A 16,895-nucleotide genomic window follows, 5' to 3' on the forward strand; every position below is an offset into this window, starting at 1 on the left:
TGACACTATCTGGTGATGACATGAGGTCAGCCACACCAATTTTTGGCACACCATTAACTACGGTGAAATTTAGGAAACATAACTTTTTCTCCTTATTATAGTCTACATTTATGATATATTTATTCTGTCCCCAACCCCTTCCTTCTTTTCCTTCAAGAGAGAGAGAGAGAGAGAGAGTCAATAATGTTAGTTGCCTTATTTTACAACCATGGGGAAAGTTCTGGGCTTCGGTCAAGTAAAATTGTGTGATCTTTCCCAAGACATTGTGTCAGTAAATTGGCAATAACATTGTAAGATTTACCCAGTTGTGTATATTTTATAATGACTTCTATTCTGTCACACAAGAATCAAATAAAAGAAGATAATAAACAAGGCTCCTTCTCTCTCTTTTTTTTTCAGCTTTTTGTAGTGGATAAGAGCTTTGTGGAACTTATGTGGTCAACCAAGAGTTTCACCATGTTCAGCAGGTAGCTCAAGTTTCATATTGTCACTGAAAGGTAGCATGTAATATTAATTTCAGGGAACTCCAGATGCAAAAGATATTTCAAAGTGCAACATAACGTCCAGTGATAACCATTCCTATATTTTGCAGATGAGATTTGTCACAACATTTAAAAAACGGTACCATTTATTTCAAGTAATGTTCCCACTGCCCCAGATAATCTAAAATGTTTGAACAATTTTTTAATTGTGGGAGCAGGTTTAAATTTAATAATATTTACCACCATGTAATTGTGAAGAAGCTGGTAGCTGAGACCACAGTGTCACTAATCGTAGTTTGAGGTACAGCAACAGCTGTTGAAGTATTTTCTGAGCAAAGATAATATAGGATACAAATGTCTAGGTGTGGACAAAACACTGTAAAGGCAATTGTGAGGGACTGCAAAATTCATTGATATTGGGTATTTTTGTTGGGTGTAAATGAAATGCTATCATATATCCAAAAAGCAGGACTACTTCGTACAACTTTCACATTAGGGAAACTAGATTTTAGAGGTGAAAACGTCAAAAAGTTAACCAACTTGTCTCGTCTTCATTCACCAATGTCTTACGGCATCGTATTCTGTGGAAACTTGCTATTGAAGAAGAAAGTGTCTGTTGCATAGAAGTATGTAACAAGGATAATATGTGGTATTCGCTTCATAAACTCTCATAGAAAATTGTTTAAAAAACTGGGTATAGTGACGACAGCCTCACAGTACATTCATATCCTTATGAAGCTTATCAACCAACAATCACAATTTGAAAATGGTAATTATATTCGTAAGTATAATAGTAGAAGGAGAAATTACTTGACTATCCTCCACTAGCAGTTCGTGTAATACAGAGGGGAGTAAGGCCATCTAGAGAAATCTTTGATTATTTACCCAACCATGTAAAGAATTTAATAGATAGTAAAATTAACTTCAAGCATATAATACGTGTGTGTGTGTGTGTAAAACTGACCTGTTTCATATGATAGTCAGAGATTGACAAATAACTGAACTAAACATCTGAAAACCTTGGGAGAGAAATTTTACATTTTAGATGACATACATAATTTGCATGGAGAACTGCACACTGCAAAACCCAATGTCCACTGGTTGCTGATGAACCAGGCAGATGACCACAAAGATGACAGTATTCCTCAGTCATTCAAACCATTACACAGCGACCTACCATACTTCACGGTGGGGACAATGACTGGTGGTAGATCCCTGGCATAACAGTGCATATCCAAATCAAAGCAGGCCACTTCTCTATCACAAAAAATTCAAAGTGATATGATCCGCAATAAAGGTCCATGTCATTATGTACTGGAACAGGCAGTTTTCTGGTAGCAAATCTCCATCTGTTAAAGCATGCCTTAGGTGAGCAATATAAAGTTCAGTGCTGATGTCACAGTTCGGACAATAGTGGTTAATGCCTTCTCACAGAACCCTAAGAACAGAACATTTTTGAAACTCATGCACTGCTAGGAGCGATGTGTCCAGAGTCTTAGTCCATATACTGAAAAGCAAGTCTACGTCTACATCTACATCTACATCCATACTCCGCAAGCCACCTGACGGTGTGTGGCGGAGGGTACCTTCAGTACCTCTATCAGTTCTCCCTTCTATTCCAGTCTCGTATTGTTCGTGGAAAGAAGGATTGTCGGTATGCTTCTGTGTGGGCTCTAATCTCTCTGATTTTATCCTCATGGTCTCTTTGCGAGATATACGTAGGAGGGAGCAATATACTGCTTGACTCTTCGGTGAAGGTATGTTCTCGAAACTTCAACAAAAGCCCGTACCGAGCTACTGAGCGTCTCTCCTGCAGAGTCTTCCATTGGAGTTTATCTATCATCTCCGTAACGCTTTCGTGATTACTAAATCTAAATTATCCTGTAACGAAACGCGCTGCTCTCCGTTGGATCTTCTCTCTCTCTTCTATCAACCCTATCTGGTACGGATCCCACACTGCTGAGCAGTATTCAAGCAGTGGGCAAACAAGTGTACTGTAACCTACTTCCTTTGTTTTCGGATTGCATTTCCTTAGGATTCTTCCAATGAATCTCAGTCTGGCATCTGCTTTACCGACGATCAACATTATATGATCATTCCATTTTAAATCACTCCTAATGCGTACTCCCAGATAATTTATGGTATTAACTGCTTCCAGTTGCTGACCTGCTATTTTGTAGCTAAATGATAAAGGATCTATCTTTCTGTGTATTCGCAGCACATTACACTTGTCTACATTGAGATTCAATTGCCATTCCCTGCACCATGCGTCAATTCGCTGCAGATCCTCCTGCATTTCAGTACAATTTTCCATTGTTACAACCTCTCGATACACCACAGCATCATCTGCAAAAAGCCTCAGTGAACTTCCAATGTCATCCACCAGGTCATTTATGTATATTGTGAATAGCAACGGTCCTATGACACTCCCCTGCGGCACACCTGAAATCACTCTTACTTCGGAAGACTTCTCTCCATTGAGAATAACATGCTGTGTCCTGTTATCTAGGAACTCCTCAATCCAATCACACAATTGGTCTGATAGTCCATATGCTCTTACTTTGTTCATTAAACGACTGTGGGGAACTGTATCGAACGCCTTGCGGAAGTCAAGAAACACGGCATCTACCTGTGAACCTGTGTCTATGGCCCTCTGAGTCTCGTGGACGAATAGCGCGAGCTGGGTTTCACATGACCGTCTTTTTCGAAACCCGTGGTGATTCCTACAGAGTAGATTTCTAGTCTCCAGAAAAGTCATTATACTCGAACACAATACGTGTTCCAAAATTCTACAACTGATCGACGTTAGAGATATAGGTCTATAGTTCTGCACATCTGTTCGACATCCCTTCTTGAAAACGGGGATGACCTGTGCCCTTCTCCAATCCTTCGGAGCGCCACACTCTTCTAGAGACCTACGGTACACCGCTGCAAGAAGGGGGGCAAGTTCCTTCGCGTACTCTGTGTAAAATTGAACTGGTATCCCATCAGGTGCAGAGGCCTTTCCTCTTCTGAGCGATTTTAATTGTTTCTCTATCCCTCTGTCGTCTATTTCGATATCTACCATTTTGTCATCTGTGCGACAATCTAGGGAAGGAACTACAGTGCAATCTTCCTCTGTGAAACAGCTTTGGAAAAAGACATTTAGTATTTCGGCCTTTAGTCTGTCATCCTCTGTTTCAGTACCATTTTGGTCACAGAGTGTCTGGACATTTTGTTTTGATCCACCTACCGCTTTGACATAAGACCAAAATTTCTTAGGATTTTCTGCCAAGTCAGTACATAGAACTTTACTTTCGAATTCATTGAACGCCTCTCGCATAGCCCTCCTCACACCACATTTCGCTTCGCGTAATTTTCGTTGTCTGCAAGGCTTTGGCTATGTTTATGTTTGCTGTGAAGTTCCCTTTGCTTCCGCAGCAGTTTTCTAACTCGGTTGTTGTACCACGGTGGCTCTTTTCCATCTCTTACGATCTTGCTTGGCACATACTCATCTAACGCATAATGTACGACGGTTTTGAACTTTGTCCACTGATCCTCAACACTATCTGTACTTGAGACAAAACTTTTGTGTTGACCCAACAGGTACTCTGAAATCTGCTTTTTGTCACTTTTTCTAAACAGAAAAATCTTCCTATCCTTTTTAATATTCCTATTTACGGCTGAAATCATCGATGCCGTAACCGCTTTATGATCGCTGATTCCCTGTTCTGCGTTAACTTTTTCAAATAGTTCGGGTCTGTTTGTCACCAGAAGGTCTAATATGTTATCGCCATGAGTCGGCTCTCTGTTTAACTGCTCAAGGTAGTTTTCAGATAAAGCACTTAAAAAAATTTCACTGGATTCTTTGTCCCTGCCACCCGTTATAAACGTTTGAGTCTCCCAGTCTATATCCGGCAAATTAAAATCTCCACCCAGAACTATAACATGGTGGGGAAATCTACTCGAAATATTTTCCAAATTATCCTTCAGGTGCTCAGTCACAACAGCTGCTGAGCCAGGGGGCCTATAGAGACATCCAATTACCATGTCTGAGCCTGCTTTAACCGTGACCTTCACCCAAATCATTTCACATTTCGGATCTCCGTCAATTTCCTTCGATACTATTGCACTTCTTATCGCTATAAACACGCCTCCCCCTTCACTGTTCAGCCTGTCTCTGCGGTATACATTCCAATCTGAGTTTAGGATTTCATTACTGTTTACGTCTGGTTTCAGCCAACTTTCTGTCCCTAGTACTATATGGGCGTTGTGACCGTTTATTAATGATAGCAGTTCTGGGACCTTTCTATAGACGCTCCTGCAGTTTACTATTAGCACATTAATATTGTTATTCCCTGTTGCATTTTGCCTACTCCTACCTTGCCGCGTCTCAGGAGGCGTCTTGTCGGGCCTAGGGAGGGGATTCTCTAACCTAAAAAAACCCCCATGTGCACTCCACACGTACTCCGCTACCCTTGTAGCCACTTCCGGCGTGTAGTGCGCGCCTGACCTATTCAGGGGGACCCTACATTTCTCCACCCGATAGCGGAGGTCGAGAAATTTGCACCCCAGATCTCCGCAGAGTCGTCTGAGCCTCTGGTTTAAGCCTTCCACTCGGCTCCAAACCAGAGGACCGCGATCGGTTCTGGGAACGATACTACAAATAGTTAGCTCTGATTCCACCCCGCGAGCGAGGCTTTCCGCCTTCACCAATTCCGCCAAGCGCCTGTACGAACTGAGGATGACTTCTGAACCCAGACGGCAGGAGTCATTGGTGCCGACATGAGCAACAATTTGCAGTCGGGTGCACCCAGTGCTCTCTATCGCCGCCGGTAGGGCCTCCTCCACATCTCGGATGAGACCCCCCGGCAAGCAGACAGAGCGAACACTGGCCTTCTTCCCCGACCTTCCCACTATTTCCCTAAGGGGCTCCATCACCCGCCTAACGTTGGAGCTCCCAATAACTAATAAACCCCTCCCCCCGTGTGCCTGCTCGGACCTTGCTGAAGGAGCAGCCACATGTCCACTCACAGGCAGAGCGGGCGATGCCACACGGACAGCCTCCACATTGACCCTCCGCCTCGTGCGCCGCGAACGCCGCTGAACCCGCCACTCCCCTTGGGGAGAGGGTGGCCCAACCGCGCCCGGTACCCGCGAAGATGTTTCGACAGCAGGGACAGTGGGTGAAGCATGTAACACCTGGGGTGTACCTTGCGACGCACCAGACTCCCCACTGCCGCTACACTCCGAGGCAGCAGCCTGAAGACGGCTGACCGCGGCCATCAACACGCTCAGCTGTTCGCGAACAGTGGCCAGCTCCTCCTGCGTCCGTACACAGCAGTCACACATCCTATCCATGTAGTAGTAGTGTAAACCTTTAACTTTTTTCAGTCCAGTTCATGTAAACTTTAACACACATTACCTTTGGATTCACACTTGTACTTACTGCAGGACATGTCAACATTGTTGGTGCTTCCTTCCTTTTCCATTCTCTGCGACAAAAGCCAAGTTGTTAATTATTGTTTGTATATTTGATTTGTAGAAAAATCATCAAAATAATCTGTGATTGGTATGTCTTTCGTGACATGAAGAAATTGTCCTTAACTTCAGAATATACTTTTACTTTCTCGTTAGACAACTGACAAGACAATGTAAACACACTTCTTTCTGGTTAGACATGGCTCTCAAATTCATTACTGAAACTACAAAATGGGAGGATAAATCAAAATTTTGCAAACAGAATCCTAATGTGATGAAATTACTTCAAATTAAATTCAGTCAGCACAAGATCATAATATTAAAAATGGAAGAAATTTTGTAATCACCATTTTTGAACATAGTAAAAATTTCACTCTAATATTTTCTGTTGTCACTTAATATTTAATTATTTTTCTCCTATGGAATTTCATAATCAATTGTGTTGAAACTCAAATGGATTAGATGGAAATCAGACTCCATCAGTATCATAACTGGCATATTTAAATTTCCACAAAATTTGTTTTTTACTCTATTGGTCCATTAAGTAAGTACACAAATTAGACTGCATGCCCATATTGGTACCACGTTATACTAAGGGCTTATTATACAAATGACAGACTGTAATCTAGAAACAGATGAAACCAGTAGAGAACCACTATAACACCATCAGAGCATTCTTCACAAACTCTTATATTTGCAAGTAAAGTGGAGTGTAATTACTAAAACTATTCTCAACAAAATAATGTTGACAGTGTTCTGGTGCATACTCTTCAACCACTGAGTACTCACGTTCACACTGCCCTCATATGTGAAATATGTCCTAATAAGGTATTAAAATGCAAAAGCGTGTGATCACTAGCACTTTTTCATACGTATGTCAAATACAGGGTGTTTCACATACGACACAAGAGTTTTGCCTATTGTCATGTGAGAACCAATACCAGGGAGGCCAATGAGTTAGGAGCTGGCTCAGAAGGAAGTTCAATAAAACCATTGCACCAGTTAGCACTTTAATTGGTATATCAGTAGGATTTGCTTACATAACTGTGCACAGACTCAACCTGAAACCTTGCAAAGTAATGGTTGTGTGACCAATTCCAATACTGCTGCTCAGTGTCAGTACAGCAACTGGCTATTGCAGTCTGTGTACAATGGACAGATTGATCATGAAATGCTCTTTTCTTCTGACGAAGCATTTATTGGGTACGTAAACACACAGCAGAATTGACACTGCTGTTCTGAAATTCCTGATCATTTACATCAAAAGTCTCTGCATGATGTTAATCATGAGTGTGGTGTACAATTAGTGCAACACAAATCACTGGACCCGATCTGTTTCCATGAAACTGCAACTTCTGATAGGTATGTGAACAATATATTGCAACCTCTTTTTCACGGAACTAATGACCAATGAAAACACCTATGGTTATTTCATGCAGGACAATGCAACAGTACACACTACCAGTTAACCTATGTAAGTATTACGACATGTTTCTGATGATGTGATAGTTGACTGTCCTCTTTCCCATCTATAAATCTACCAGACTTTTATCTTTGGCAGATGTTATAAGATGTGTAGACAAGTAATCCCGGTACACACAACGAAAAAGATTGGTCCAGTTATTCATGTTCACATCACATGGAGGCTCTTTGTAATTCCACCATTGATTCTTTGGGAATTAATGTACCCATATAAATGCTGCCACATTACAAGAAAAAAAAGCAGCATTTCAGGATCAATGTCTCCATCATTCACAGACTGCAATAGCCAATTTCACTGCGAACATTGAGCAACGATATCTGAATGCACTGCCATTATTTTGTAAAGTGTCAGCTTGAGTTTGTGCAGAAGTTACTGACGCACCAGTCTGAACTGCCAAACAGTGCAATAATTTTCTTGAACTTTTTTCCAAGGCCACCCTTAAGTTGTCTATTTCAGCTACAACTGATATTACATCTGCCAGGGTCTGAGGAATGGCCCAGAGCATCACAATGATAGGTGCCCACTCCTCTGGTTTTGGTTCACACATAACACTGGACACAACATTTGCACTGCATGTGAAGCACTCTATATTTTATTAGTAACTTTGTTGGCACATTTTCTGTTAATGTTCTCACTTTCACTAGGAATTTCATCATGATTGACAAATTTAAAGATAATTTCAGAAGTACTCCAAGGGAGTGTTACAAGGCCATTAGTATTTTCAACTTATATCAGTGGTATAGTGGATAGTGGCGACAATGCTGTCGTCCATAAGAAGGTTACAATGCCAAAAGGCTGTGGTGAAATGTGGGAAGACCTGAAAAGGGTTGACGATTGTTGTAGGGAGAATCTTGACAAAATGTAACTCATCCACGAAAGAAGTGGGTTACAAAACACACGTTCAACCTATTCTTGAGTTCTACTAAGTACTGTCAACCCTGAATGTAAATAAATGTAATGCATCTTGCATATAAAGACAAACAGATCTAATACTGTTAGATTACGCTATTGACGACAAATCTCTAGGAACAATAACTGTCGAAAAATACATGAGAGTAACTGTCTGAAGCAACATAAAGTGGAATGACAACATAAAACAAATATCAAAAGAAGCAGATGCCACATGGAGATTCACTAGGAGAATCTTGACAAAATGTAACTCATCCATGAAAGAAGTTGCTTACAAAACACACATTTGACCTATTCTTGAGTACTGTTCATCTGTTTAGAAGACTTACTAAGTAGGATTAATAGGAGATAGAGAGAAAATTCAATAAAGGGAGGCATATTTCTTCATGGGAGCATTTACGAGTGGGTACCCAAAAAAATCAGAATAACATTGCCGTGGGCAGAGCTTGTGTAGTGCACATTTCTGTTGCTAGGTGTTTATAGCACAGCTCGTTGCCAGTTCAGTGCCATCTGTGTTGTTGAACTGGCTTGTTCTGTTCATCTGCAGTGGTTGTTTTTACTAGCACTATTTTGTTCGTGTTTCATTTTTTACTATGGCAAGTTTAAGTGAACAACATGCAGCTGTGAAATTTTGTTTTCTACTCAGTAAAAATGCTGCTGACACTGTTTTAATGTTAAAAACATCTTACCAAAATCACACGATGGGAAAAACTCAAGTGTATGAGTGGTTTGTTCCAAAATGTTCAAATGTGTGTCAATTCCTAAGGAACCAAACTGCTGAGATCATCGGTCCCTAGACTTACACACTACTTAAACCACATTAAACTAACTTGTGCTAAGGACAACACACGCACCAATGCCCGAGGGAACCTCTGGCATGTAGGCGCTGCCTGAGTCATGACATAGCGCCTCTAACCATACGGCCACTCCCCGTATGGCGACGGGTCGATTGAGGACAAACCTCATTCTAGACATCCGTCAACTGCCCAGATCAACGAAAACATTGAAAAAACTTGAGAGCTTGTGCTCACAGACCGTCAACAGACAATTAATCAACTGTCACAGAATAGTGGGTTATCTTGGAGCTCAAATCAGCAAATTTTAATGGAAGATTTGGAAATGAAAAGGGTTGCTGCCAAGTTTGTTCCTCGGGTTCTGACCGACAATCAAAAGGAACGTCAAGTTGAAACATGTTGTGCTTTGAAACAACAACTTGAAACTGATCCAGATTTTCTGTCAAAGGTCATTACTGGTGATGAGTCATTGTGCTACGGTTACAACCCAGAAACAAAGCAACAGTTAAGCCAATGGAAGATGTCATTGTCATCCTGCCCAGAAAAAAATGTGAAGTCAAATCAAACATCAAAATAATGTTGATTTGCTTTTTTGATGCCAAGGGTGTAGTTCATTTAGATCTTGCTACCTCAGGTCAGACCGCCAACCAAATCTTTTATCTGGAAGTTTTCAGAACATTGCACAACAGTGTTCATCAAAAAAGATCTGATTTGTGACACGCAGGAGACTGCTTCTTCCACCATGAAAATGCACCTGCGCACATAATTATCTCTGTTAGACAGTTTTTGGACAACAGTGGCACGGTTCTGCTGCCCCATGCAGCTTGCTCACCTGATGTTGCTCCGTGCGACTTTCTCTCATTTCCGCACATGAAAAGGGGCATGAAAGGACACTGATTTGACAACATTGAAGAAGTCATGAAAAAAATGAGGAGAGGAGCTGTCAGTCATTTCTAAAGATGACTACAAAAAATTTTTCGAACAATGGAAGCACTGGTTTGGAAACATATTGGTTGTAATGGAGAGTACTTTGAAGAGGATAAGGTTGTTTTGTAAACAATTTGAAAATATACAGCTTAAATAAAAAGATAATTCCCCCTGTGGCAGATGCTACAGGAGGGGTGTTGTACTGTGCATCACATAAGGAGAGGTTTACAGTTGAGCTTTCGAGAGCTCACATTCCGAGAAGAGTCGGGCTACATATTACATACCACTTGTGAAATGATCATGACAAGGAAATTAGAGAAACTGGATGTCATATGGTGCTTTACAGACAATCAGTTTTCCCATGCACCATTCATGAATGGAACAGGAAAGGGTGGGGGAGGGGGGGGGGGGGGGGGTGGTAGGGGGAGGGGACACTGGTACCAGAAGTACCTTCCGCCACACACCATAAGCTGGGTTGTGGGCTGCAAATGTAGACGTGTTCTCTTTTATACAATCTGTTATGTTAATTTGTCTTGAGACTGTTTGCTACTAATTTATTTGTTGCTGTTGTTGTTGTGGTGGTGGTCTTCAGTCTAAAGGTTGGTTTGATGCAGTTCTCCACACTAATCTATCCTGTGCAAGCCTTTTTGTGGTGTGCGTACAGTAAGACCTTCAGTACACACATCATCAGATTATTTGACTGGTCGCTCTAACGAAGTAGGCAAGTGTCAGCAATACGTCTCGTGGTCTTATCGTGGCGTGTTTATCTTCTGCCGTTAGGTCAGACGATAGAAATGCCACTTGCACGCTTAGAGTAGCAGATTGACGGTGACCAACTTTAAACAGAACTTGATTAATTTTCACACACATTTATTAAAATAATAAAAAGGCATAGATATTACATAACTTTATTCTGGGTGCTGTTTACAATTGACAATCTGAAGTTCCTTTGGTCTTGGTATGTTAATCTTATTCTCACATATCTCTGATACTTGACAAAGTGTCTATTCATTTCTCTTCATGGCTATGTACAGGAATATGATAATCTTACTAGGTGCAGACTGAAACTTCTAGTGCTACAATGATGAAAATTAATATTACGATGATGTCAAACCTTATTTTCATGATTTAAAGAAGTATTCATGATATTAAAAATGTAATTATAATTTTATTATTTTCATTTTTGTGCTCAGTGTATCAAAGACTTTCTGGTGCACGGAATAAATTAGCATTGTTTGTACCACGAAACTATATATGATTGTTAAGGGTTAAGCAGGTAATAATTCGATGCAAGACATTTTGTTGAGTCGGAATTTTGTTCTCGTACTGGTCAGTAGAGAAGGAAAAGTTCCTTAATCGATGTGAAGGTATACAGGCTGTAAAAAGGAGAGAGAGAGAAGGTAAATACAAGTTATTCAAAACAAATATCTCTTAAGTGTAATGTCTTGTGATTTCCTATAACTAAAAATTGCAAGGTCTAATCTGAGTCTGTCCTGATAACAGCGGATAACATTTATGTTATCATATATTTTCTTCGTTTGATCACAGTTGTGATTCGCATGTTTCTTTTTGTTACGTGATGTGTTATGAATATTTTCATTATACGCGCAAAAGTGCACACAGATTTAATCGAACCTGCATCTTTCGGAAACGATAACTTTCAATTAGTACAATTATGCGAATACCGTCTAAATCGCAACCGTGATCGCAAAAGTGTTTCCTGGACCAAATAATTCTTATAAAATGTGTTTTCTCCAAAGCGAGCAGCATTGCACTATCGCTGACTCGCAACAATCAAAAGAGTAAAAACAGTGCTTAAATAAAATTGCCACCTTTTAATAATTATTATTATCCCATTAAATAAATAAATATCATTTCAGAGCTATCCAATCAATAAACAGAGAGGGCAATTCAAACTTGACTATAGACTGCTACAGACAAATTCAGACTGGTGCAGACAAATGCAGACTAATGCAGACTGACTAACCGGAGGTCTGTACACTCGTTATAATACCTCGCGGGTTCAGGTATCACTGAGCGAGTGTGATCCGCGAGGAGAAAAGGTTCTACGTTAGCAGCAATCTCATTGGCTGCGTTACATATTAATACGCGGATCGGCGGAAGCAGAATTTGGTCCGTCTCTATGACAGCGCCATCTCGTAGTGCGGAGACGGACGAGCGCTGCGCCTGCGCTGTTGTGCTTAGCGGGACGCAGGTGGGAAAGTTGTGTACGCGGTGACTACGTGGAACTATGTACACAACACTTTTCAACTCTGCATAGGTGTTGCAACCTACATCCATTCTGATCCTGTTTGCTCTTGTCAACCCTCAGCACTCCTCTACAATTTTTATCTCCCACACTTCCCTCCATTACCAAACTGATGATATGTTGATGCTTCAGGATAATCAGAGTATATTATTGACTTATGTTGTAATAAATGTGCTACAAAGACAAATCTAACACAAAAATAATTTTTAAAAAGAGTGAAAGAGTATGTTTGAGGAGAAAAAGAAGAAGTGTGTAAAACACATCTAAAATTACACTTAAGAAATGTGTGGCATTTTTGCAATTGTGCACTGACACTACAAATTTATATTCCTGAAGAAGACAGGACAACAATGAACAACCTATACCCACAAACAGCCTCAAGATTGTTCAGCTATAAGCCTGAACCACTAAGAGAGCATTTAAAATCAGCATACACAACTCTCAACTGTAGAGTCCCACAGGGAAGTATACTTGGGCCATTCTCATTTCTTGTATATATTAATGACATAACACAGCCACAAAACTCAAAACTATGGAACTATGCTGATGACACATCATTTATTAGCTGGGGCCATACTGAGCAGCTAGTATTCCAAAGCAATTAAGAGAACTTTGAAATGATGATAGAATATCTAACAATGAATAAACTTACACTGAATAAGGACAAGACTGTAGAAATAAAGTTCTTGTTGAATTATAATAATACTCATATTCAATTACTCTCTACGTTTGAAACAGCTGATAAACATGAGTTTTTAGGTATTTTGATTGATGAACATCTCACATGGAGAGAACACATCACCTGCATCTGTAAAAAGGTTACTAGTAATATTTACTTACTGAAACATCTTGCAGATATAATATCCCCCCTGTCTTTAAAAAGTGTACTTCAGTTGAATCCACTTACATTTGCAATATGGGATTGAGATTTGGGGTGGGGAGCCCACAGTCTTATATGGATAGGATTTTCAGGCTTCAAAAGAGAGCAGTTAGGATAACTGCTAATCTAAGCAAATACCAGCTCTGTAGGGACTACTTCGAAAATTATAATTTGCTGACCGTATCCATTGTATGTCCTTGAGACTATAATGATTGTGAAAGATAATGATGAAATACATGTAATGAAGAGAGACATCCACAATTACAATACAGAAACCAGATGTGACTATCATAAGATACTGGCTAATAAAAGAGCTACAGATTACAGGCCTCTTGAAACTGGGACACAGGTCTGGTGTAAGTTGCCAAATAATATAAAGCAATTCCATGGCAATCTTTTTAAGGGCAAGTTGAAACAGTTGTTATGTGAAAGATGTTTATACCCACTTAAAGAAATCTGAGGTGCAATACAGATAGTTCTACTATTATATACTGCAGTATACTAGTGGGAGTAAATGTTTATATAACAGTATATAATGTGCTACTTGACATATGGTATCATTGTTATAAATGCACAAAAAACTGACACTGTCCAAGACTGTAAAGTTAATATGGACAAATATAGGTTATTATTATTACTATTATTATTATTTTAATCAGAAAGAGAAATTTAGTTCTCTGTACGTACAATAAATACATCTTATTCAGATCACAAAATCTATTTAAAAAATAGTTGTTCAAAATGGTGTTTACTTAGACAAACATATTATAATCCCAGAATATAATATCACATCTCATGGCATATTGCTGTTGCCACTTCAGTAACACTGATATAACAGTAAACATAAATTTCCTGCAATCTGTGTATAAATTCGACACTCCCAATAAGTGTAACAAAATGAAAACATTAATCCAAGATTAATATGGCTCCATTTTTTCTTTTTAATTCCTATAGCATCTTCCTGAAACATTCCTGTGACGTAATTCTGCTTGGTGATTACTGATCTGATTATGTATTGTTATGATATATTTGAAATAACTACACCCTTCATACAGAAATACACTCTATCAATAGATCTGATGTATGTGTACAGACAAAGAAATGATTACAATTTCAGAAAAATTGGATTATTTATTTGAGATAAAGAGCTTCACAAACTGAGCAAGTCAGCAATGCATCGGTCCACCTCTGGCACTTAAGCAAGCAGTTGTTTTGCTTGGCACTGACTGACAGTGTTGTTGGATGCCCTCCTGAGTGACATCATGCCAAATTCTGGCAAGTTGGTGCATTAGATCGTCAAAATCCCAAGCTCATTGGAGAACCCTGCCCCTAATGCTCCAAATGTTCTCAATTGGGGAGAGATCCAGCGTCCTTGCTGGCCAAAGCAGACAATGGTAAGCAAGAATAAAGCAGTAGAAAATCACGCTGTGTGCAGGTGAGCATTATCTTGCTGAAATTTAAGCCCAGGACGGCTTGCCAAGAAGGGCAACAAAACAGGGTGTAGAATATTGTCAGCATACAGCTGTGCTGTGAGGGGTCTTGCTATGAAAAGAAATGTCACCCCCAGAACATCATTCCAGGTTGTCTGGATGTGTGGCAGGTGACAGTCAGGTTGGTATCCCACCACTGTCCAGAGAACCTCCAGACACGTCTTCATTGGTCAATAGCACTCATTTCGAAATGAGGCTCATCCCTGAAGACAATCCTACTCCTATAAGCGAGAGTCCAAGCTGAAGATATACGTGGAGATGCCCCAGACAACAGTGAGGTATCAACATGACTGACATCCACCATACGGCCCGACAGTCGGAAGTGATGGTCTGAGGTGCCATTTCTTTTCATCGAAGGAACCTTTGATTGTCATCCATGGTACACTTGTATCACAGCAGAATGTTGATGTTCTACACCCCATTTTGTTATCCTTCTCAGCCAGCCTTCCTGGGCTTACATTTCAGCACGATAATGTCTTCCCACACAGAGTAAGAGCTTCTATTGCTTGTCTTTGTGCTTGCCAAATCCTACCTCGGCCAGCAAGGCCACTGGATCTCTGCCCAAATGAGAACATTTAGAGCATTAGGGTCAGGGCCCTCCAACAAGCCCAGGATTTTGAAGATCTAATACAGCAGTTGGATAGAATTTTTCGTGATATCCCTCAGGAAGGCTTTCAACAATACTATCAATCAGTGCCAAGCTGAATAACTGCTTGCTTAAGGGCCAGAGGCAGACCAATGCATTATTGACTTGCTTCATTTGTGAAGCTCTTTCTCTTAAATTTTTCTATAATTGTAATAATTTGTTTGTCTGTTCACACACATCACATCTATCAATTTCCATCCCATTTGGATAATTCCTTGATGGTGCTTCTCTTCTTTTAATTAGGGTATAATAAAAATTTAACACCCTATTAAATGTGAGGGAATAGGATATAGTTGTAGGTAAACAACTAGAATTCTCTCAGATACAGATTTATTAGCACTTCGCTTCTACACAGATACAAGTCCGGAGGCTAACCCCCGTTAGTGGCCAACGACCTCCCAAAGTCATCTCCTCAAAGATAGCACACTTATACACTGAACAAATATCGATATTTATGGCGCTCTACGCCACATAGCCCCCCCCCCCCTTTCCCCCTGCGCAGTATAGAGTACGTCTCTGTGAATGGGGGGGGGGAGAAGTTAAGAACGTACAGTTCTTCCGCGTCAGGCGGAAGCAGTCGACTGGTAGGAGTGGTAGGAGACCCGGGGGTGAAACCCGGTACGTCGACAGCGAAGTCAGCAAACGACGCCGGCGGCTGAAGATGACGTCCCGTCCTGGAGTGGAGGTGTAGCAGTTCGTCAGCAGACAGGCGGAGAATCACCTTGCCAGAAGGCCTAACAAAGGCACGTAAATTTAAAACGGTGCACCACACGAGTTTCTGCACTTCCTCCCTCAACATTGTCACACGTGAGTACCACACACACTGTATCGCCATCTACAACAACAGATAATTTATGTATGTCATCAGGGTGTACATGTGTTGTGAATTCTTGGGTGGCACCTGTACAAGCAATGGTAGGGAGGCAGGGCGGTGTGGGAATGCCATGGCAGGGGGAAGCATCTGCAAAGAGGGGGGTGGCAGGTGCACTGGACTGCGCAGGCGACAACCTCGGGCGATCAGCTGACAGACGAGGGAGCATGACCGAAGGCAACGAGAAGCCAGCGTGGATTGAACGGCGTGGCAAAGAGCTGTCACACGAAGATGGTAACACAATGGTAGAATCCGAGTGGTTGGCAGTTCAACTGCGAGGGCTGTGAGGAGTGAAACCTCGAAAAGATTGGCCACTTGAATTAGATGAATGCGGAGAAGAAGCAGTGCTTGGCAGAGAAGCACGCTGTGAAGAATCAATACCCGAATGTATGGTATGAGAAGATGGATGGCCACTCGAAGCAGGAGTGGGAGAAATAGGGGCAGAATCAAGGAGGTTCACCTGAGGCTCAATGAAAGCTGGTTTCACTCGGTTGAGTGAGACCGTGGTTACAGAGTCTTTTATGAGGAGATCCATGTTATTCTCGGAGCATTTGATGACCTTGTAAGGACCTGTGTAGGGCAACTGAAGTGGGGCTTTGATTGAGTCATCTCTGAGAAACACGTACTCACAAGAGTCTAGCGTGCGCAGTATGTACACGCGCGGAGGTGTATGAGTAGCTGGAG

This window comes from Schistocerca americana, chromosome X, assembly GCF_021461395.2.
Source record: "Schistocerca americana isolate TAMUIC-IGC-003095 chromosome X, iqSchAmer2.1, whole genome shotgun sequence".
NCBI classification, from domain to species: Eukaryota; Metazoa; Arthropoda; class Insecta; order Orthoptera; family Acrididae; genus Schistocerca; species Schistocerca americana.